Here is a 22,961-nt window from a genome sequence, read left to right on the forward strand (position 1 = left end):
GATGGGAGAGTACAGCAACAGCTAAGTTCAGAAGTCATACAAGATGAAACTTTTTAGGAGTCTGAGTCATTTGAGGCCATCCAGAAACCATTGCCCAAGATTTTACCATGTACACAAAACCAAACCAGCCCTCTGGTAGGGTACTGAAGATATCAAAGTTGAGGACCGATCTTTCTTGTCCATCACTAGCACCTACCAGAGTCTGGCATATAGGAGGCTCGTTTGTTTCTGTCCTTAGGAGGCTTATAGTCTAGACGAGAATTGGCAAATTACAGCCCATGGGCCAAATTTGGCCCACTACCTATTTTTTTAGATAAAGTTTTATTAGAATACACCCTTACTCATTACTGACATACTGGCTATTGTAGTTTTTGTTTTGTTTTGTTTTGAGATGGAGTTTTGCACTCGTTGCCCAAGCTGGAGTTCAGTGGCGCGATCTCAGCTCACTGCAACTTTCACCTCCTGGGTTCAAGCAATTATCCTGTCTCAGCCTCCTAAAATGCTGAGATTACAGGTGTAAGCCACCATGCCTGGTCCTTCATCATTTTTTTTTTAATGGCTTTTAAAGTTCACAAGAAGAAAGACTATTTCTGAAATGTGTTTTTCCTCATTTTGTTTATGATTATTAAAGACAATGCTGTAAAATATTTAACATATAATATATAATAAGTATGAATTATATTTCTATATGTTCTATGCTATACATGTTTCTTATTATATGTTCCATACTAAATATAAATTACTACTCTAAGATGGCCCCCAGTGATCCCACCTTTTGGTGTTCACATCTTTAATTCCCTATGAGTGTGGCATACCCATGAGGTGCTTTGCTTCTTTTTTCTTCCTTTTTTTTTGTTGTTGATACAAGTTCTTCCTCTGTCACCTAGGCTGGAGTACACTAGCATGATCAAGCTCACTGCAGCCTCAATCTCCCGGGCTCAAGTGATCCTCCCGCCTCAGCCTCCTAAGTAGCTGAGACTACAGGTGTGCACCATTACACCCAGCTAATTTTTTTGGTTTTTAGTAGAGATGAGGTCTTGCTAGTTTGCTCAGGATGGTCTTGAACTCCTGAGGTCAAGCAATCCTCCCTCCTTGGCCTCAAAAAGTACTGCGATTACAGGCATGAGCTACCGTATCCAGCCCCTTTTCCTTCTTTCTTCTTCTTCTTTTTTTTTTTTTTTTTTTTAAATAAGCCTGAGTTCCTGAACCTTGCTGCTTTATTTTTTGAGACGGAGTTTTGCTCTGTTGCCTAGGCTGGAGTGCAGTGGCGTGATCTCAGCTCACTGCAACCTCCACCTCTCTGGTTCAAGCAATTCTCCTGCCTCAGCCTCCCAAGTCACTGGGATTACAGGTGTGCACCACCATGCCGGGCTAATTTTTTGTATTTTTAGTAGAGACAGGGTTTCACCATGCTGGCCAGGCTGGTCTTGAACTCCTGACCTCGTGATCCACCCACCTTGGCCTCCCCAAGTGCTGGGATTACAGGCATGAGCCACTGCACCCAGCCTTGAACCTTGCTTCCAACCAATAGAATATGGCTCAGGTAATGGGATGTCACTTCCATGATTAGGTTATAAAAAACCGTGACTTCTTCTTGCCAGCCAACTCTTTCCCCTCCCCTGCTTTGGTGAAGCAGCTGCCCTATGGAGAGGCTCACATGGCAAGATGTGAAGTGAGCATTGACCAACAGCCAGCAGGGACTGGAGCCCTCAGTCAAATAGCCCTTAAGGAATGCAGTGAATTTTGCAATCACTACATGAACTTGAAAGCAGATCCTTCCTCAGTCCTGCCTTCAGATGAGACATCAGGCTGGGCTGGCACCTTAATTGTAGCCTTGTGAGAAATCCTGATACAGAGAACCCATTTAAGCTGTGCTCAGACACTTGATTCATGGAAACTGTGAGATAATAAATGTGTGTTGGTTTAAGCTGCTAAGTTTTGGAGTAGCTTGTTGCACAGCAATCGATAACCAATACACATACCATTAGTCACAAGTAATAATTCTAGGGTCAGGCACTCAATGTAGCCACTATTATTTCCAAGTTATTCCAAAGAGCCCCCATCTAAAAGGTAGCAGAAATCTTCTCTATTTTCCTAGTTAGTCCAGACACATGCCATACCCTGTTTGGAATCTGCCCAGTATTCTTTTATTTACTTATTTGAGACAGAGTCTCACTCTGTCACCCAGGCTGGAGTCCAGTGGTGTGATCTCAGCTCACTGCAACCTCTGTCTCCCAGGTTCAAATGATTCTCCTGCCTCAGCCTTTCCAGTAGCTGGGACTACAAGTGCATGCCACCACACCTGGCTAATTTTTGTATTTTTAGTAGAGACAGGGTTTTACCTTGTTGGCCAGGCTGGTCTTGAACTCCTGACCTCAAGTGATCCACCCACCTAGGCCTCCCAAAGTGCTGGGATTATAAGCATGAGCCACTGAGCCTGGCCAATGTTCAGTATTCTTGAAAGTAAAATGACAAACTTGATGACAGTTGTAATTAGATAAAGAATCTCATGAAGCAATAGCAATAAAATGTATCTAAGATCTACATTAAATTTAAACTTTATACTGTTATAGAAACAGCATAATTACAGTTCCCAGCAGGAACAGGATTACATTTTTTATTTCCTCCCAAAGCAGGACCTAAAAAATCTAGAAGCCTGGGATAAATAACATAAAACTAAGGTATCAACAGTATCACTGTGGTGGGGACAATTCAGCCAGGATCTTTACATATGATAGAAAAGGCTTCTCTGAGTCCACAGCTTCACCCCCTATTCCTCAGAAAGTCCGCCCCAGAGCCCTTTCTCACAAAGGAAGATTGGCTGCCTGGGTGCGGTGGCTCACACCTGTAATCCCAGCACTTTGGGAAGCTGAGGCAGGAGGATCATTTGAGGCCAGGAGTTCAAGATGAGTCTGGGCAATATGGCAAGACTCCATCTCTACAAATAATAATTTAAAGAATTAGCTGGGCACCTGTAGTCCCAGCTACTTGGGAGGCTGAGGCAGAAGGATCACTTGAGCCCAGGAGCTCAAGGCTGCAGTAAGTTAGGATCTTGCCACTGAACTTCAGGCTACGTGAAAGAGCAAGACCCCATCCCTATTTTTTTTTTTAAAAAAAAAAGACTGGCTCTTGTTTCATTCTGTACAACTTCAATGGCGGTCATTAGAAAAGGTACAGGGGAAATCTCAAAACCTTGACGTTTCAGAGATGAGCAGCTTTTTCATTCCCCTGGCTAAGGTTCAAAGGATTTCTTAGTCCAACATTGCCATGGGCTCACAGCATTTCCTAGTAATATTATATTTCTTCTTATCCGTATAAGGCAGCCCCTTCCAGGACAAAGGATTTTTCATACACATTGTCTCATGCAATTGTCATGGAATTATGCTGAGGCGTGTCGCCAGGCAATGTCATTACCTTCTTACTAATGAAAAAACTGAGGTGGTTTCAAAGCTTGCCCAAGGTGATTTAGCTCCTGGCTATTCAGGCCCTCTCCACACATATCCCGGCTCTGTGCTCTCTGTGGTACAGTGAACGCATCGTGGATTCAGATTGGAATTCAAGCTCTGCCCAGGAAGCATCAGAGCCTGCTTCCCACTCCCAACATCACCTGCTTCCCTCCCTTCCCCACACCTACTAACAACATCATTAGTCACAAGAAAACCCTAAGCAAAGGAAGAATTTGACAAGCAAAATAAATCAAACTTTGAGGTCTGCAGGCAGATCTATCCTACACCAGTGAATTCTAAAATGTAAAATGCTTCCCAGTGTATGCCACTGAAGAGTGAAGTGAGATCAATCATTATTTCCTAGGCGCTTTTGAGCTGGGCAACCTGGGAGTCACAGAGGTGAGCAAGAACTTGAGGTGGGTGGGAGAGAGATATTAAGGAACCAAAAACACCTCAGAGGCAGGAAAATGCAATGGAAAGGCCCAGCACCGGCGCAGCTGGGAGACCTGGGGGAAAGAGCAGAGCTGGGGAAAGGTAGTCTTGGAGTCACCTCCAAAAGTAAGGCAGTCCATGCAGCCTTGACAAGGCTTTATTCCAGGGAGTGAGAGGGCCCACGGAAGGTGTCTGCAAAGGAAAGAAATCTGATCTGCACAGCAATCATCTGACAGGGGGAAGAGTGTGAGTGGCTGGGAAGGTGAGAGCCTGGGAGGGAGACTGTTCAAAAGTCACCCTGGAAACAGCATCTCCTTGCCACAGTTTCTTCACCTGGAACACCAAGTGGTTCCACCTTATTACCTCCACCATCACACTCAGCAACAACACTCAGTGCGTGAATCTAGCCACAGCAAGAAGAAATACAGGCCTGGGCCGAACGCGGTGGCTCACGCCTGTAATCCTAACACTTTGAGAGGCCAAGGTGGGCTGACTGCCTGAGTTCAGGAGTTTGAGACCAGTCTGGCCAACATAGTGAAACCCCATCTCTACTAAAAATACAAAAATTAGCCGGGCATGGTGGTGTGTGCCTGTAATCCCAGCTACTTGGGAGGCTGAGGCAGGAGAATCGCTTGAATCCGGGAGGTGGGAGGTAGAGGTTGCAGTGAGCCAAGATGGCACCACTGCACTCCAGCCTGGGCGACAGTGAGACTCTGTCTCAAAAAAGAAAGAAAAAAAAAAAGAAATACAGGCGTGAACTAGGGTGGTGGCAGCCAGAAAAATGTGCTTAAAATGAAGGCAGGGTGGGGCTGCCATTCTTTTGTCTAGAAAATGACGGAAAAAAGAAGTAAATAAAAGACTGGGGCTGGTTCCCACAGGATAAGAATGCTGTCATTCCCCAGATGTTTATTTTGGAGACTCGGCCTCAATCCACAATGTACTTTTATAGTAAATAATGAAAGTCACCAGGAGAAAAGCCTTGTTACTTTTATGTTCAAGCGTCATCCTTACTTGTTAGGGACAATGGCCTCATTTTTACCCCATTACTATTGACTCTATAATTAGACTTTAAAGTTATATTCACGTTTAAATAATACAAAGTCATAGGAGCTTTATAATTGACAGCTACCTGGAAGCTAACCCTTCAGGGTAAAATAAAACTGTCAAGCTGAATTAATTTTAATGTTAGAAGAGTCACCAAGCTATTAATACAAAGATTGAACTCCCGAAAGACTTACGAAACATCACAGCTTTCTGGAACAAAATATAAACTTTGAAACTTTTGATCTACAGAGAGACAACTTATATTCCCCATTCAGACTCACTAGGAATGGCTTGTTTGAATGAAAAGGCAGTAGAAGAGGCAGATAAGTAAATAGAAATAATAAACACATAAAATGATACAATAAAAGATTACTCTTACTAGCAATCAAAGAATGGCAAGTTGATGAAAACATAGACACCATTTTATGCCTATTCAGTTGACACTATTCAATGTTTTCAATGTCAGCAGTGGAGATGAATGAATTCTCATCCACCTTGCTGCTGGTCTTGAAATTAGTATATATATTACTGATGGCAACGCTTTATGTACCCAAAACACTAAAGATGTATTTGAATCAATCACCTCATTTATAGAGCCTTTTCCAACAGGAATACTTCAATGAAAGGACTCTTATTGAAACAATTTTTTTTTTTTTTGAGACAGTCTTGCTCTGTCACCCAGGCTGTAGTGCAGTGGGGAGATCTCGGCTCACTGCAACCTCTGCCTCCCGGGCTCAAGCAATTCTCCTGCCTCAGCCTCCCAAGTAGCTGGGATTATAGGCATGCACCACCATGCTTGAGTAATTTTTGTATTTATAGTAAAGACAGGGTTTCACCATGTTGGCAAGGCTGGTCTTGAACTCCTGACCTCAGGTGATCTGCCTGCCTCAGCCTCCCAAAGTGCTGGGATTACAGGAGTGAGCCACTGCACCCGGCCACAAAATTTTTGATTGGCGTCATTAGTTATAAAAAAGCAGGAATGGAAACCACATGAGTGTCCAACAAGATCTTATGGTTTTACAATTTTTTTTTTTTTTCTGATGCAGGGCCTTGCCCTGTCACCCAGGCTGGAGTTAAGTGGCACGATCATGGCTCACTGCAGTCTTAACCTCCTGGGCTCTAGTGATCCTCCCACCTCAGCCTCCCACGTAGCTGGGACCACAGGCACATGACACCACAACTGGCTAATATTTTGAGAAAATTTTTGTAAAGACGAGGTTTCACTATATTGCCCAGGCTGATCCCAAACTCCTGGCCTCAAGCAATCCTCCCACCTCAACCTCCCAAGGTGTTGGGATTATATGCATGAGCCACCACGCCTGACCTAAACATTTTTATGTTTTAGTATAGCTATTAAAAATAACAGCTATTTTTAATAACACTATCAGATGAAACCTAGGAAATGTTTTACAGTATTAACCGTGGGGGTGAGGCAGAAATCAGAATTGTGTTCTATAACTGCAGCTTTGTAAATAATACGTTTGTTTTTAGAACTAACATTTGCACTGAAAGATACATAATTCTCTGTGTGTTTTTCCTTCCAAAATAATCTGCAATTAATAACAGCTATCCACACCCTATATCCAAACATTGCTGAGCAATTGCTCGTATACTGGGTACATTTCGTGCAATTTTTACAGCACACACAAAAGGAAGGGCTTATCCTCATTTTGTGGGCTTGGAGAGGTTAGGTGACATACTTCTCCAGGGTCACATATTGAGGTTTCAACCAGGTCTGTTTGTCCCCAAATCTCTTATGATTTGTCCCAGTGCTGCTCAAAGGGGGAGAAAAGTTGGATCAGGCCATTAGGATTATGCCCACTGATGCTTACTTTTTTTTTTTTTTTTTTTTTTTTTTGAGACAGAGTCTCACTCTGTCTCTCAGGCTGGAGTGCAGTGGTGCGATCTCGCTCACTACAACCTCCGCCTCCCTGGTTCAGGCAATTCTCTCCTGCCTCAGCCTCCTGAGTAGCTGGAATTACAGGTCTACGTCACCAAGCCCAGCTAATTTTTGTATTTTTAGTAGAGACAGGGTTTTACCATATTGGCCAGCCTGGTCTCAAACTCCTGACCTCAAGTGTTGCACCTGCCTTGACCTCCCAAAGTCCTGGGATTGCAGGTGTGAGCCACCACTGTGCCCAGCCACCGATACTTTCTTAATATCATTCTGTCTCTTTGCAAACGATTACAAAAACAAAAATGGTAGCATGGAAGTGGGTTCATGGAACCCACTGTGCATGGTGCATGGAAGTGAGATCAGAAGGGATGGTTTGCATGTCAAGGCAGAAGAGTTGAAACTTGCCACATTTTGTCCCTTGTATTATACCTTTCTGGTGCGTTAGTAAACAGAAGATTCCATCTCCTGCCTAAGGATGGTGAGCTGCATGAAATGTAGTCTGGGTCCACCATTTCCTCCAAGAGCCCTTGCTGATCCTCAGCAAAGATTCCCAACCATTACTTAGCACTAAGGACAATGGACCTTGAGTGCCCTGGAGAGGGGCCAGTGACAAAGATAGCTTGAAATGTCAGTGGTCCAGGCCAGGCGTGGTGGCTCATACCTGTAATCCCAGCACTTTGGGAGGCCAAGGTGGGTGGATCACCTGAGGTCAGGAGTTCAAGACCAGCCTGGCCAACATGGTGAAACCCCATCGCTACTAAAAATACAAAAATTAGCCAGGCATGGTGGCAGGCACCTGCAATCCCAGCTACTTGGGAGGCTGAGGCAGGAGAATCACTTGAACCTGGGAGGCAGAGGTTGCAGTGAGCTGAGACCACACCACTGCACTCCAGTCTGGGTGACAAGAGCAAAACTCTGTCTCAGAAAAAAAAAAAGAAAGAAAAGTCAGTGGCTCTCCTTAGTGATCTGTATCCAAAGCTGTAGCTTCAGCTGAAAATACAAACAGATGCTCTTAAAATTCCCACATGGCACCTTTTCATATGTAAACCTGTCTCAAATTTCCAAATATTTATATGTAAACACGTTCCAAAGCTTAAGCAGACACTAAGGTGATTGGCACATTAAGTATGATTAGGGCACTTACTTGGTATCTTGTCTAGATACTATCATGGTTTCCTGAACATCTAAGACTGGTCTACAGAGCCTTACCTCTCATTCCATCTGAAGGTTAACACCTTCAAAAATTCTGGGTCTAAGATATTTAATCACTTCTCTTATGCTGTATTTCAAGCCAGCTTAGAGTACTCAACTTAGATTACAAACTCTTCCAAGGCAGCAGAGTTCATATCCTAAGTTTTGGACCAAGATTCTACTGCAAACATATGGTTAATATTTTATAGGTCCCTTGGAAATACTTGCATTTGGCTTGAAATATCTACAGAGCTTCCCACCAACAGTCAGCAATTCTATCTGTTCTGGCTTTCAGAGTTCGAACAGGTCAAATATAAGGAGTGTGTCCAAGCTTCTACAAATCTGATCAGTTTAAGGACCCATGGTAAGACTTCTGATGTAAGGCTTCTGAAACTCCCCATGTTTTCCTAGGATGATGGTGGCGTGCATTTACAGAGAGCTATGTGTTCTATGCATCAGGCTCTGCACTATGTATTCGCATTAGCTTACTTTGTTTGTTGAGGATCAAATTATTATCCCCATTCCACAGATAAAGAAACAGTAACTGAGAGGTTAAGTTCTTTGCCCAAGGACATATAAGGTGTAACCAGAATAAAATCCCTTGGAGACATGGTGCCACAAGCCAAGGAACTTCCAGAAACTAGGAGAGAATCCTGAAACAGATCCTTCCCCAGCACCCTCACAGGGAAGACGGCCCTGCGAAACCTTGATCTTGAACTTCTGGCTTCCAGATTTGTGAGACAATAAACTTCTGTTCTTTAAGCTGCTCTGTGTATGGTACCTTGTTACAGCAGCCCCAGCTAACTAATATATGGTTTTAATGTGTAGCTTTAACATTGGAGAGGGCGTTTCAAATTCTTTAATTCCAACAAACAGAGGACTTCACAGTCAGGTACTGCAAATCTGTTACTTAATGTCTTTAAATTCTGAATCCACCTTTGCCAACGACTATGTGCACAAAAGGAAAAACTGTGGTTACCTTTTGTAACAAGTTATATAAATAAGACCTAAATGACCATGTTTTCTTTTCTCTCTTCTAATTACCCAAAGGTTAAGCATGCTATTTTAAAGTTTAATTTAATTTAATTTTGCAGCTTACCCAGGTTTAAGAGTTATTTGCAGAGAATAATCAGAAGGAACTGCAACTGGTGTTTAATGCAAATAAGGCCAGGCTGCTGAACTAGGGATGACTCATGCAGGCCTTGTGCAAACATCTATTCTGATTTGCATTTAAGAGAAAAGGTACACCTGTAGAAGTATCCAACATGTATTAAAACATCTTCGAAATGTTTTGGAGTTTTAAAGAAGTGCCCATTAAAGATGCTTTGTGCTCCACCTCTTAAAAAAAGCATGGCCCCAGGAAAAATGCTAATGTATTCTAGAACTTTTTTCTGCTGTGATATTTTCTCCTCCCAATCAATGTTTGCTTCCCTTTTAAAATCTCTGTGTACTTTCATGGGTGCAGTAGCACGTGGTGATGAGGGCTTGGGTTTGATTGAGCAATGCTCACCCCATCTCCAGCCCCTACCCGACAAAGGCAAGTAGTACAGAGAATATATATACTTATGATTCTGACATAAAATAAAATGTAAAGCCAACCAAAATGTTTGCATATTTTTTGCTTTTCCACATTCCCCCTTCTCCATAGACCTAGACTTCAATCAACCTGCATCTCCTATAAAGAGAAAATGACTTTCTTGAATGCAATTGTACTCCAACGAAAACAATCCTCTTTAACTCTGTTATTATCATAATACTATTTGTAACTTTTACTCAATTAATGTTATTATAAGCTCTTATATAGTCAACATATTACCAACCTGAAAACTTATCCCCAAATTAACCTGATTTAGGTGAAGACACCCTATAGAACTCTGAGTTGAGTCAGGAAGATTGAGCCATTATTTAGGAAACAGAGCTCACTGTCATTGTCCCCTGTAGGTCTGGGGAGGGAGCAGGCTCTGGCTGAATTGTCTAGAGGATTCTCTCCCTCCCAGCAACCCATCTCCTTCCCACCCCATCTCCACTCTTGTGAGCAAACCTTCGGCTGTCCATCAATAAATCATGCCAGGGATAAATTCCCAACAATAGCAAATCTAACTGGCCTCAACTTGCTATTTTAACACTTTGATCCTAACTTCCGAGAGCTCTTTTTAAAAAGAAAGGAAAAAAATGGAATTAGTGTAAGAATAGAGAGAAGAGCATTAAGGATAAACTACGGGTTTAGCACCGGGTGCAGTGGCTCACGCCTGTAATCCCAGCACTTTGGGAGGCCAAGTTTGGTGGATCACTTGAGGTCAGGGGTTTGAGACCAGCCTGGCCAACATGATGAATCCCTGTCTCTATCAAGAATATGAAAATTATCCAGGCATGGTGGCGTGAGCCTGTAATCCCAGCTAGTCACAAGGCTGAAGTACAAAAATCGCTTGAACCTGGGAGGTGGAGGTTGCAGTGAGCCGAGACTGTGCCACTGCACTTTAGCCTGGGCAACAGAGTGAGATTCCATCTCAAAAAAAGAAAAAGAATAAACTAGGGGTTTAAATAGTCCCTAAATCAGCAATCAGAAATAAATCAGGAGTACCTGCACACTGCACAACTCAAAGAAAATTACTGAAAAGCCTTTAAATGTCACATGGATTTGAACTTTACTATTAGATATCTGGAGCTAATTAAAATATTTTCAAAGTGTGTTTTAAAAGTGCTCTGAATAGACTGTGCTCTGGATTTACATGATGCCATCCTTTCAAATATTTCAGAGTTGTGACATAGGCTCTTTTGCAATATTCATCAATAAAAAACTGAGCTACACTCAAGATCAAAAGCTGGTGTTTAGGCCACAAAACAGGTCACCTCCAAGTGTTCCTCAGCTAGGCCTGCCTTATATATCAGTTCCTAGGCTCATTCTGGCTATTGCCCTACCCACCCTCAGAGTCCAACCTACTCTTTTCTTCTTTCATCTTAAGAGACGTGTCTAGAGTGAATTTGTGTCTTAGTTTTCCAAAGCTTAAACCTCAGGCACAGAAGACAATGTTGCACTAACCATGACAGCTAACTTTGTGCATGTTTGCATGTGTCACATGAGTATTTAAATATTATCAATGTTTGGCTGGGCACGGTGGCTCATACCTGTAATCTGAACACTTTGGGAGGCCAAGGCGGGTGGATCACTTGAGACCAGGACTTCGAGACCAGCCTGGCCAACATGGTGAAACTCTGTCTCTACTAAAAATACAAAAAATTAGCCAGGTGTGGTCGCGCACACCTGCTATAATCCCAGCCACTTGGGAGTCCGAGGCACAAGAATTGCTTGAGCCCAGGAGGCAGAGGTTGCAGTGAGGAGAGACTGTGCCACTGGACCCCAGCCTGGGTAACAGAGCAAGACTATCTCAAAAAATAAAATAGAATAAGAAAATAAATATTATCAATGCTTGTTATGGCTTAAACATTAGTAACTTAGGCTATCAATAAGGAATTTCAGGCTAGGCCTGTGGCTCAGACCTGTAACCCAGTACTTTGGGAGGCTGAGGCAGGAGGATCACATGAGCTCAGGAGACCAGGCTGGGCAGTATGGTGAAACCACAGCTGTACAAAAATTATATATATATACAAAATTTAGCAGGGCATGGTGGTGTAGCTGTAGTCCCAGTTACTTGGGCAGCTGAGGGAGGAGTATCACTTGATCCTGAGAGGCAGAGGTTGCAGTAAGCCAAGATGCTGTCTCGAAAAAAAAAAGGGAATTTATTTTGCTGTCTGGACCAAACACAAAATAAAATTACACTCACTATACTCTGAAATCAGAATCAATGACTCTCAAGAAACGGCTTCCATAGGTCAAATAGGGATCTAGGAGGCTTCCAGATTATCTTTAAAATCTATTGATAGACATTTCTGTTGTGCTTCATTATAGAAATTACTAGATTTTCACATATGCGTTAGAACTTGGAGAGGCTCTCTATCTGCTCTGACCGTGCCCATTGCAGGCCCCACCCTAGCTCCAGCCACCTTCTGCTCCTTCACAAGTACACTCACAAGGGCAGCTAGGCAACTTCATTCCTTTTCCAGGTCCTCAAATCCCAATGTAATAATGGCTTTATCATTTGTACTTTAACAACTTATTGCCTGAACCATTCTTTGCATTATGGCTTGTATTGTGGTTGTTTTTCTTTCTAACAGAGTAAAAATTCAAAGGTGCAGGCAAGGCATGGTGACTCATGCCTATAATCCCAGCACTTTGGAGGGCCGAGGTGGGCAGATTGCTTGAGCTCAGGAGTTCAAGACCAGCCTGGGCAACAGGGCGAAACCCTATCTCTACAAAAAAACACAAAAATTAGCTGGGAATTATGGTGCGTGCCTGTGGTCCCAGCTACTTAAGAGGCTGAGGTGGGAGGATCATTTGAGCCCAGGAAGCAGAAGTAGCAGTGAGCCGTGATTGTACCACGGCACTCCAGCCTGGGCAATAGAGTGAGACCCTGTCTCAAATAATAATAATAATAGTATTGATGATGATAATCTAAAGGTGCAAGACCATGGCCTATTCCTCTTATTTCTCAAGTGGGGCAGAATCAAGAAACGGTTAAGGGCTCCTGTCTGAGGTTAGACAGATAGGGGACGAAATCCCAGCTCTAAGGCCTACCACCTGCAGAAGCTTGGGAAAAATATTCTTACTAAGCTCCTACTTCTCCATTTATAACATGAAGATAATGGTTACCTTACAGGGTCCTTGTGAAGCTTAATCTTGATCCCATGTAAAGCCCTTAGTAGCGTGCACAGTGTGTGGCCCCAGATATCCACTGAGTGAGGCATTCCAGTGATGCATTTCATCAGAAATTCAGTAAGACACACAGATATAATTCATAATATTTCCCCCTTCAATAAAGCTTAGTTTATTATTAACTATCATAAACCTGAAACATCAGGGAACTGAAGTTTTCAAGTGAAAAACAGAGTAGGAAAACAATAAAAACCTTTATAATTGCACTTCACAGCTTGCAAAAGCTTTTCAGATACCATTAACACACTTATCTATAAAAATCATTGAAAAGTAGATTATTTTCATTTTATTTTCTGCAATAGCTCCATTGCCCAGAACAGCATGTAACACACAGTAGACCTTTCATAAAGAACTACCAAGAGTAGAATCAAGCTCAGAGTTCAAGGCTGTATCCAGGTTCTCAGAAATGACAAGATGTAGAGGAACCAGAACCAGATCTTAGCATTTGAATCCAAATCCTGCATCCTTTCCCCTCAATCACACTGTCTCCTGCCCCCAGGGTAAGGTTTCACAGAACTGTAATTATTTAAGACATTCTATATTTTCTAGATGACAATAACTTCAAGATAAGAAAGTAGAGTGCTTAAAAAACCCCGATTAAAGAAAAAAAAGCTCTCTCTTGTGTCAACAAGAGAAGAGAGAGCCAGTAATATAACTACTTGGATACAGATTTTTGCTTTCCTCAAAGTACACTCAGCAAACCACCTTGATCATGGTATGAACAAGTGAAACAAACCAAATTTCAAAACCAGGTTGAATGAAAAGATGCATTGGCTGAGCTTGCTTGGAAATAATATGGAGAGAGAGGAAGTGGACAGATCTATAGATAAAAACAACATTGGCCTTGCCCATGAACAAGGGGGTTCATTTTACTATTTCTACATATGTTTGAAATCTTTCTAAATTAAAACAATGCAACAACAACAACAACAACAAAAACTCTCCTTCAAATAAACCAATGTATTAACATTAGGTCACCATTGTGTAAAGCACATGTGTACTAATGACTAACACAGGCTCTGAAGGGAACACACGCTTTGTACAGCCATTGGCTCCATCTTGAAAACTCAGATATTAAATAATCTTTTCATAGACAGTTGAGATTATTTTAAAAAATGAAATACAGGCCGGGCACAGTGGCTCATGCCTGTAATCCCAGAGCTTTGGGAGGCTGAGGCGGGCGGATCACCTAAGGTCAGGAGTTCATGACCAGCCTGGTCAACATGGTGAAACCCCATCTCTACTAAAAATACAAAAATTAGCTGGGCGTGGTGGCACACTCCTGTAGTCCCAGCTACTCAGGAGGCTGAGGCAGGAGAATTGCTTGAACCTGGGAGGCGGAGGTTGCAGTGAGCTCAGATCATGCCACTACATACCACCCTGGGCTACAGACAGAACAAGACTCTGTCTCAAAAAAGGAAAGAAAAGAAAAGAAAAAAGATACATCTGAATACTTAATAAAGTGAAAATGTTATCGAAAACCATAATGTTTTATGAGTCAGGGCCACTCCATTTGCATTGGACTTGAGGAGGCATATTTGTTCTTTGGTTAAACAGGACTATTTAGCATTTACTTGTTCTTTTTGTGCATTACAATTTTTTTCTTTCAAGAATCAGTTTCAGCCTGGCACAGTGGCTCACGCCTGTAATCCTAGCACTTTGGGAGCCTGAGGCAGGTGGATCACTTGAAGTCAAGAGTTCGAGACCAGTCTGGCCAACATGGTAAAACCCCGTCTCTACTAAAAATACAAAACTTAGCCAGGCATGGTGGCACATGCCTGTAATCCCAGCTACTCAGGAGGCTGAGGCAGGAGAATTGCTTGAACCTGGGAGGCGGAGGTTGCAGTATGCCAAGATCACACCACTGCACTCCAGCCTGGGTGACAGAGCGAGACTCCGTCTAAAAAAAAAAAAAAAAAAAAAAATTATGAAGTAATATTGCTGTTCCTCAGTTTATCATCTGTAAAATGAGTAAAAACAATAGCAGCTGCCTTTTACAACTGCCGTGAGGATAAAATGATTCGATATATGGAAAGCTCTGGAATAGGGCTTGACACAAAGGAAGGCTCAGTAAATATTAGCTGTTGTTATTCTTATGTGAGATAATTAAATACTAGGAGAAGAAACACATCACCAAATTGACACTTCAGGGACAGCTGAGAAGTTACTACAGCCCATGCTGGGGCTCAAATTTACTTTCGTGTGTTGAATCATTAATAGCAAGGGAAATACCTAACTCGTAACCTACTGTGCTCAGGCCACAGGAAAATGTCACCCTAGTAGTGAGAGAGACATTAAATATTTTACTCTACCAGCTGCTCAGAGCAAAGCAGCCCGGGGTGTATCCATTACTGCCTTTTTCAGATCTCCTGAAAGATGTCACAAATCCCACACTCTGGAATTTAGAATATAATATGAACAAAGCATCTTAGAGTTGGTGTCTTTGCATAGTGAGTAAATGTGGAATTTTTCAGAATGATACAGTGTTTTTGTTTATGGTGTTTGTTTTTTTTGAGAAATAGAAATTGTCTTTACATCTGACACCTCTGCCACAATATCCAGTGTATATCTTGCCAATAAGAGACACATTACACCAGCCAGCCTAAAATAGTCTCAGGTTGTTTACCAACAATGTGTAATTGTGCATTGGAGAACCCAGGGCTGAAAGTATTCATATATTCATGTTACACTCTAATCATAATTGCCTTATTAAATGGTTCTAATGGTAGCATCCTACATAAATGGTAAAATTCATGCATTATATAACAACATCAACATTTGGGAAGGGAAAGATTATAACAGACACTGAATCTCTTAAATTTTTCTCTACCAAGATAAAAAAAAATCCTTGATACGTGCTTGCTTCGGCAGCACATATACTAAAATTGGAATGATGTAAAGAAGATTAGCATGGCCTTTGTGCAAGGATGACACACAAATTCAAGAAGCATTCCATTTTTTATTTTATTTTATTTTTTTTTGAGACAGAGTCTCGCTGTCGTCCAGGCTGGAGTGCAGTGGCGCGATCTCGGCTCACGGCAGGCTCCGCCCCCCGGGGTTCACGCTATTCTCCTGCCTCAGCCTCCCGAGTAGCTGGGACTACAGGCGCCCGCCACCTCGCCCAGCAATTTTTTGTATTTTTAGTAGAGATGGGGTTTCACTGTGTTAGCCAGGATGGTCTCGATTTCCTGACCTCGTGATCCGCCCGCCTCGGCCTCCCAAAGTGCTGGGATTACAGGCGTGAGCCACCGCGTCCGGCCGAAGCATTCCATTTGTAAAAATTAAAAAAAAAATTAAAAGCCTTGATAAAACGTCCTGCGGTTTTGACAGTTTCACACTGACTGCTTAATCAAGTTAATTCTTGATTATTTGTGTGTTTACTGACTGATGTAGTCATTATCCGTGAATCCCAGGCTCTGGTCAGCTGCCTGGCCTCACCTAAGTTTACATAGGCAAACTCCCAAAGGGAGCTTTTAACTTTTAACTGTTTAAAAAGCGGTTAGAGGTGATCAATATTCTAATTGTTTCCAGGCCTTGAAAACAGAGAATCACATATTCTCTCCTGTTCTCTACAGAGTCACAGCAGTGTGATTCCAATTCAATCCAATCCCTAGCCATAACATAATTAACAGCGCAGCACTGCCAGGGACAGACAGATAAAGAGGGCTTGCGTGCGCCCAGACACCAGGCTCACTGCTGAACCATTTGAGCTTAAGTTACCTATAGTTCATTATCCCCCTTTATCCTAAATACTTCAGGGGTAGTCTCTCACATTCTCTTACATAACCACAGTAGAATTATCAACTTTAGACAATTTAACATTAACAATAACATTCACAGTTATCTAATAGTCTGATTTTGTCATTGACCCAATGATGTCAGTTATAGTATTATTTTTCCTCCAGCACAGGATCCAGTCTAGAATCAGGTGTTACTTTAGGTAGCCATGTCCTTTAATCTGAAACATTTCCACAACATATATATATATGTGTGTGTGTGTATATATATATATATATATACACACACACACACATATATGAAGTATTTACACAATACTTCACATATATATACACACATAATATATATACACACACACACATATATACAAAGTATTTACACAATAGATATATATATATATTTGAGACATATATATATATATATATATATATATATTTGAGACTGAGTTTAGCTGTATCACCCAGGCTGGAGTGCAGTGGCATGGCCTTGGCTCACTGCAACTTCTGCCTCCCGGGTTCAAGCGATTCTTGTGCCTCAGCCTCCCAAGCAGCTGGGATTACAGGCGCCCGCGACCATGCCCAGCTAATTTTTATATTTTTAGTAGAGACAGGGTCTCACCATGTTGTCCAGGCTGGTCTTGAACTCCTGACCTCAGGTGATCTGCCCACCTTGGCCTCCCAAAGTGCTGAGATTACAGGCGTGAGCCACTGTGCCCGGCCTCCACAACTTGTATTTGTCATTTACAACACTGACATTAAAAGAATATGGTATTCCTTCTCTCTCTCTCTCTCTCTTTTTAAACAGAACCCCCCACCTTTGGGCTTTCTCTGTCATTTCCTCGTGATTGAATTCAAGGTCTCTGTTCTTGCTGGAACATCACATAGGTGATGCTGCGTCCTTTCAGATGTGACATCTGGAGGCACATGAGGTCTCTGCCCCTTGCTAGTGATTGCATTTTGATTTTATACTTTGGTCATGTGGTCAGAGTGTTATTTGATTTCTCCACCGTATGTATTTTTTGAACTTGTAATTTGTGGGGAGGCACTTTTAAGACATCGCAAAGTGTCTTTTTAAGTTCCTTTTAAGGAACGCAAAATGTCCCGTTCCTTATCACAATTTCCTCCTAAACGTGACATTCATGGATGGTTCTCCCCGATCCACTCTCTACTACAATGGCCATGAAAGGATGATTTCACAGCACCCATTCCCTCCGTGCATATTAGTCATGCCGCTATAAGCATAGCCTCCCTACTTTCCACTTATTAGTTAGTAATCAATATGGATGTGTAAATTCCTATTTTTTTTCCAATGGCATGTAATTCCTTACTGTCCATAATTATTTTAGTGTCCACATGGTCCCTGGTTTGGCCAATAAAAGCACTTTCAAGCTAGCACATGTGTCCTTGTGACAGGCTCCCATCATTCTTTCAGCATGTCCATACCTTGTGACAATAACAAGATGTTCCAGGCTCAAGTTGTACCTCTCCTGTCCCAGCCTGTAATCAGCCATTTCTCCCAGTACCCCTGGCTCCTTTGAATGGGAAATGATAATAGAGACCAAGATCTTGGCACTTGATGTGCTTGTTACTAGTGGGATGGCTTTGCTTCTTGGTCCTTTGATGGACAGAGCTAAGTAAAAAAATGTATACACACACACACAGACACTTATGCACACACACATGCTACATGGGAATACTTATACATGCATGTATTTCAGAAATCAGTTCATACCTATTCCTCCGATTCCAATTGATTCCCACAGTGTTCTTTACCCCCATCTCCCATTTCCTATCTACATGTTCCTTCTTTCTCAGTGAGAACCCTGGCTCTCCAAAACAATAACTCATTTGCTCAATGCTAAAACACATCTAAAACTGTTTCAGAGTTGCTTTGCCAGTATCACTACATAAAGTATACCGTAAGAGTTTAAAATTTCTTTGCAAGTTTCCCTCACCACCCAACTTTAGACAAGATGGAGCACATCTCATAGAATACTATGTTCATAGCTCCCTGGATTATTTCTTTTTTTCCCCTCTTCACTGTGGTTATGGAATTCATTTGAAATACAACCAGGTTTCTTCATTTCATGTTGCTCTCAGTTTTAGGGTTTCCCCTATCCCTATTTTATATATATACTTATATTTAAATATAACTTAAAAAAATAGGGGTGGGGTTCTCACCATGTAGCTCAGGCTGGTCTTAGGTGGGAGGATCATTTGGTCCTCAGCTCAAACGATCCTCCCACCTCAGTCTCCCAAAGTGCTGAGATTATAGGCATGAGCCAACAAGTCTGGCCCCTATCCTTGATTTAAATTTATTTTTGAATATGTAGGACATTAACAGGCTCCCCAAAGCCAAAACTATGCAAAAGGGTGTCTTAGACAAGTAACCCTCCTCACATAACCCCTTCTCCTTGTTCCCACCCACCCTTTGTTGGTAATCGACTTTACTGTTTTCTGTTTATCCGTCCTGTGTGTTTCATAAAGATAAGAAGATAGGCCAGGCGCGGTGGCTCACACCTGTAATCCTAGCACTTTGGGAGGCTGAGGCAGGTGGATCACCTGAGGTCAGGAGTTCGAGATCAGCCTGACCAACATGGAGAAACCCCATCTCTACTAAAAAAAAAAAAATACAAAATTAGCCGGGCATGGTGGTGCATGCCTGTAATCCCAGCTACTTGGGAGGCTGAGGCAGGAGAATCACTTGAACTCAGGAGGCAGAGGTTGTGGTGAGCCAAGATCGTGCTATTGCACTCCAGCCTGGGCAACAAGAGGAAAACTCTGTCTCAAAAAAAAAAAAAAAGATAGTTGTATTTTTCCTTATGTTTCCATTTTTCTTTTACAAACGTAGAAAATATATGTTCTTTTGCACTTTGCTTTTTTCACTTAGCAATATCTCCTATAATCACTAGAAGTCACTTCTCAGGCAACTGTTTGCAAGTAGAGAAATATTTATGTCTTATGTCTATGTATAAATCATTTTCCTGGAAAGCTTTTAAAAGAAATCCATAGGCCGGGCATGGTGCCTCATGCCTGTAATCCCAGCACTTTGGAAGGCTGAGGAGGGAGGATCACAAGGTCAAGAGATCGAGACTATCCTGGCCAACATGGTGAAACTCCATCTCTACTAAAAATACAAAAATTATCCGGGCGTGGTGGCATGCCCCTGTAGTCCCAGCTACTTGGGAGGCTGAGGCAGGAGAATCACTTAAACCCGGGAGGTGGAGGTTGCAGTGAGCTGAGATTGTGCCACTGCACTCCAGCCTGGGTGACAGAACCAGATTCCATCTCAAAAAAAAAAAAAAAAAAGAAATCCATAGATCCCACCATGACTTGCTTCCTTTTCTTTCTCTGTTTTCGAAGACAGAAGTCCTCATCTACCACCCTAGGTCCTTCAAGTCTAGCTTTCCTTTAAAGACTCAACTTTAACCTAAGGATAGCATATTACTGCAGTGAATTTATCAACCTCTAGGCAAGATATTTACGACTCCAGGGACCTTCCCTAGGCAAAATTTCAATCTAAGGTGGTAGCTCCAATAGCAGCAACTAAGTAAATAATCACTGAGAATTTTTTAAAAATCACCTTGTGAACCTTTAATCCCTAACAGATAATCCAGTAACTCATTGCAAGTGGTCATCAAAGAAACCAGGAAGGGCCGGGCGCGGTGGCTCACGCCTGTAATCCCAGCACTTCGGGAGGCTGAGGTGGGAGGATCACGAGGTCAGGAGATGGAGACCATCCTGGCTAACACAATGAAACCCTATCTCTACTAAAAATAAAAAAAAACATTAGCCGGGCGTGGTGGCGGACACCTGTAGTCCCAGCTACTCTACTCGGGAGGCTGAGGCAGGAGAATGGCCTGAAACCGGGAGGCGGAGCTTGTGGTGAGCAAAGATTGCCCCACTGCACTCCAGCCTGGGAGACAGAGCAAGACTCCATCTCGGAAAAAAAAAAAAGGTATTTGGATGACTCAGAACAGGCCATCATCGCTGCTGGGAAACTCCTAGTCCTGCCCTGTGCAAACCAACTGCAGCTTAATTGTCTCTGACTGGCAATTGCTACCACCCTCCTACCATTCCCATCGTGTAGGAGAGCTGCTAGGAGGTCCACTCACTTTGTCACTAGCACCCAAATTCAAAGGCACTAGAAAGAAGCTATCACTCCAAACCCTCTACACACCAGCAAGAAGGAGGTAGGTGCTGCAGTACCTGGATATTCCAAGTTGGCCAATCTCTCACAATCTCTCCAATACACACAGATCAGGGGGAAAAAATGACTAAAAATTTTCCTCCCACATAGTGATTTTAATTCCCGGTAGAAATGTAAGTGGAAGGAAGCCAAAGATGAATTCAGTACAGTAATATCATGATTAACAAAGTCTCGGGATGAACATTTCATAAACACAATCACTCTGTGATAATGCCTGGGTGGATGAGATACTTGAGTAGCTTCTGCTTCTACCTGTCCTAGATCCAGTAGAGGGAAAGGGCCTGTCCCTAAGACCCCTCCAGCTGGGAACAGAGCCTGCAGCCCCAGAGATGCCTGAGGAACCCCCTCTGTGGCCAGCCCATCTCCACCTTCGTCTTTGCTCTTCCACCTTCCCCAAACTGAACATTTCTTTTAAGGGAAAGAGCAGCTAGTGGCTTCCACAAGATCCAGCCCAAGAGTAATGCACATTCTGGCACTTAACCCGAATCTCCTGCAACCTCTTCTCATCTTCATGAAGCTTCTGACAAGGAAATGTGGCTACACTATATCCTCGTCTTTGTTCACCAAGGTAATAAGGAAGATACTTTTTATTTTTTTATTTAAGATGGAATTGGCTGGGCACGGTGGCTCACGCCTATAATCCCAGCACCTTGGGAGGCTGAGGTGGGCGGATCATGAGGACAGGAGCTGGAGACCAGACTGACTAGCGTGGTGAAACCCCATCTCTACTAAAAATACAAAAATTAGCCAGGCATGATGGCGCACGCCTGTAGTCCCAGCTACTCCAGAGGCTGAGGCAGGAGAATCGCTTGAACCCAGGAGGCGGAGGTTGCAGTGAGCCGAGATCGCACCACCGCCCTCCAGCCTGGGCAACAGAGCGAGACTCTGTCTCAAATAAAATAAAATAAAATGAAGCCCTGAACTCATAACCTCAAGCAATCCTTCCACCTTGGCCTCCCAAAGTGCTGGGATTATAGGCGTGAGCCATTGCACCCACGCTGTGTTGTTGTTGCTATCAGGGCAACTGTGATATTTATCTTCAAGGAAGTTTTAGATTCAAATGCAATGACCTCTCTGAAGACTCTTGAAATAAGACAGAGAGTGGGAGAGACCTATTGTCTACTCTAGCATGGCACCACAAGCAGTACGGCCTTAGCAGGTCACATCCTCACCTGGGCTCAGGTTATCATCTGTCAGTGAGGGTTCTTGACCAGATCAATGATTCTAAGATGTGGCCACACATCAGAATCCCACAGTGTGCTTTTAACATCAATAGTTTGTTGAACCTGAACCCAATCTACTGAACCTGGAATGGGGAACAGGTAAAGTCTGTCCCTGCATTTCTCCAGAAGATGGCTGAGGTCCTTTCTGGCACTAAATTTCCTAATTCTATAGGTTTTTTTCTTTTCCTATTTTTTTTTAATGGACTAGGCCAGGCACAGTGGCTCACATCTGTAATCCCAGCACTTTGGGAGGCTGAGGCGGGGGGATCACAAGGTCAAGAGATTGAGACCTTCCTGGCCAACATGGTGAAACCCCATCTCTAAAAATACAAAAATTAGCTGGGCATGGTGGTACACACTTGTAGTCCAAGCTGGTCAGGAGGCTGAGGCAGGAAAATCACTTGAACCTGGGAGGTAGAGGTTGTAGTGAGCCGAGATCGCGCCACTGCACTCCAGCCTAGTGACAGAGCGAGACTCTGTTTAAAAAAAAAAAAAAAAAAAAAAAGGATTATTACTGAATAGTTTTAGGTTTATGGAAAAATGGAGTGGCAATCCCCACATATCCTTTCAGCCCCATGCCTTAGTGTACCCTATTCACATCTTGCATTAGAGTGGCACATTTGTTACAACTGATGAGCCAATAATGAGATACACACACATACACACACACACATATATTTTATTTTATTTTTTTCTTTTGAGACAGGGTCTCACTCTGTTACACAGGCTGTAGTGCAGTAATGTGATCTCGGCTCCCTGCAACCTCCATTTCCCAGGTTCAGGTGATTCTCCTGCCTCAGCCTCCTGAGTAACTGGGACTATAGGTGCCCACCACCACGCCCGGCTAATTTTTGTATTTTTAGTAGAGACAGGGTTTCACCATGTTGGCCAGGCTGGTCTTGAACTCCTGACCTCAAGTGATTTGCCCGCGTTGGCCCCCTGAAGTGCTGAGATTACAGGTGTGAGCCCAATATGCCCGGCCCCAATAATGACATATTGTAACTAAAGTC

At 42.8% G+C, this 22,961-nt stretch overlaps 1 protein-coding gene and 1 non-coding gene across 6 annotated transcripts in view; one reads left to right on the top strand and one right to left on the bottom strand.

Moving 5' to 3' along the window:
- Positions 1-22,961, bottom strand: part of ATP8B1 (ATPase phospholipid transporting 8B1) — a 155,465-nt gene that overhangs the window by 90,907 nt on the left and 41,597 nt on the right. Inside the window, exon 2 of one of the 5 annotated variants that reach the window (XM_063653742.1) lies at positions 22,311-22,427. The exons of the other annotated variants lie outside the window; for them this stretch is intronic. The gene's annotated coding sequence lies outside the window, so the exon portion shown is untranslated. The remainder of the gene's footprint in view (positions 1-22,310; positions 22,428-22,961) is intronic. 5 annotated transcript variants of the gene reach the window in all.
- Positions 15,637-15,743, top strand: LOC129019248 (U6 spliceosomal RNA). Its single transcript, XR_008495579.1, has one exon. It is a non-coding gene; the product is annotated as a U6 spliceosomal RNA (small nuclear RNA).

The sequence above is a fragment of the Pongo pygmaeus genome, chromosome 17 (assembly GCF_028885625.2).
Source record: "Pongo pygmaeus isolate AG05252 chromosome 17, NHGRI_mPonPyg2-v2.0_pri, whole genome shotgun sequence".
Lineage (NCBI taxonomy): Eukaryota > Metazoa > Chordata > Mammalia > Primates > Hominidae > Pongo > Pongo pygmaeus.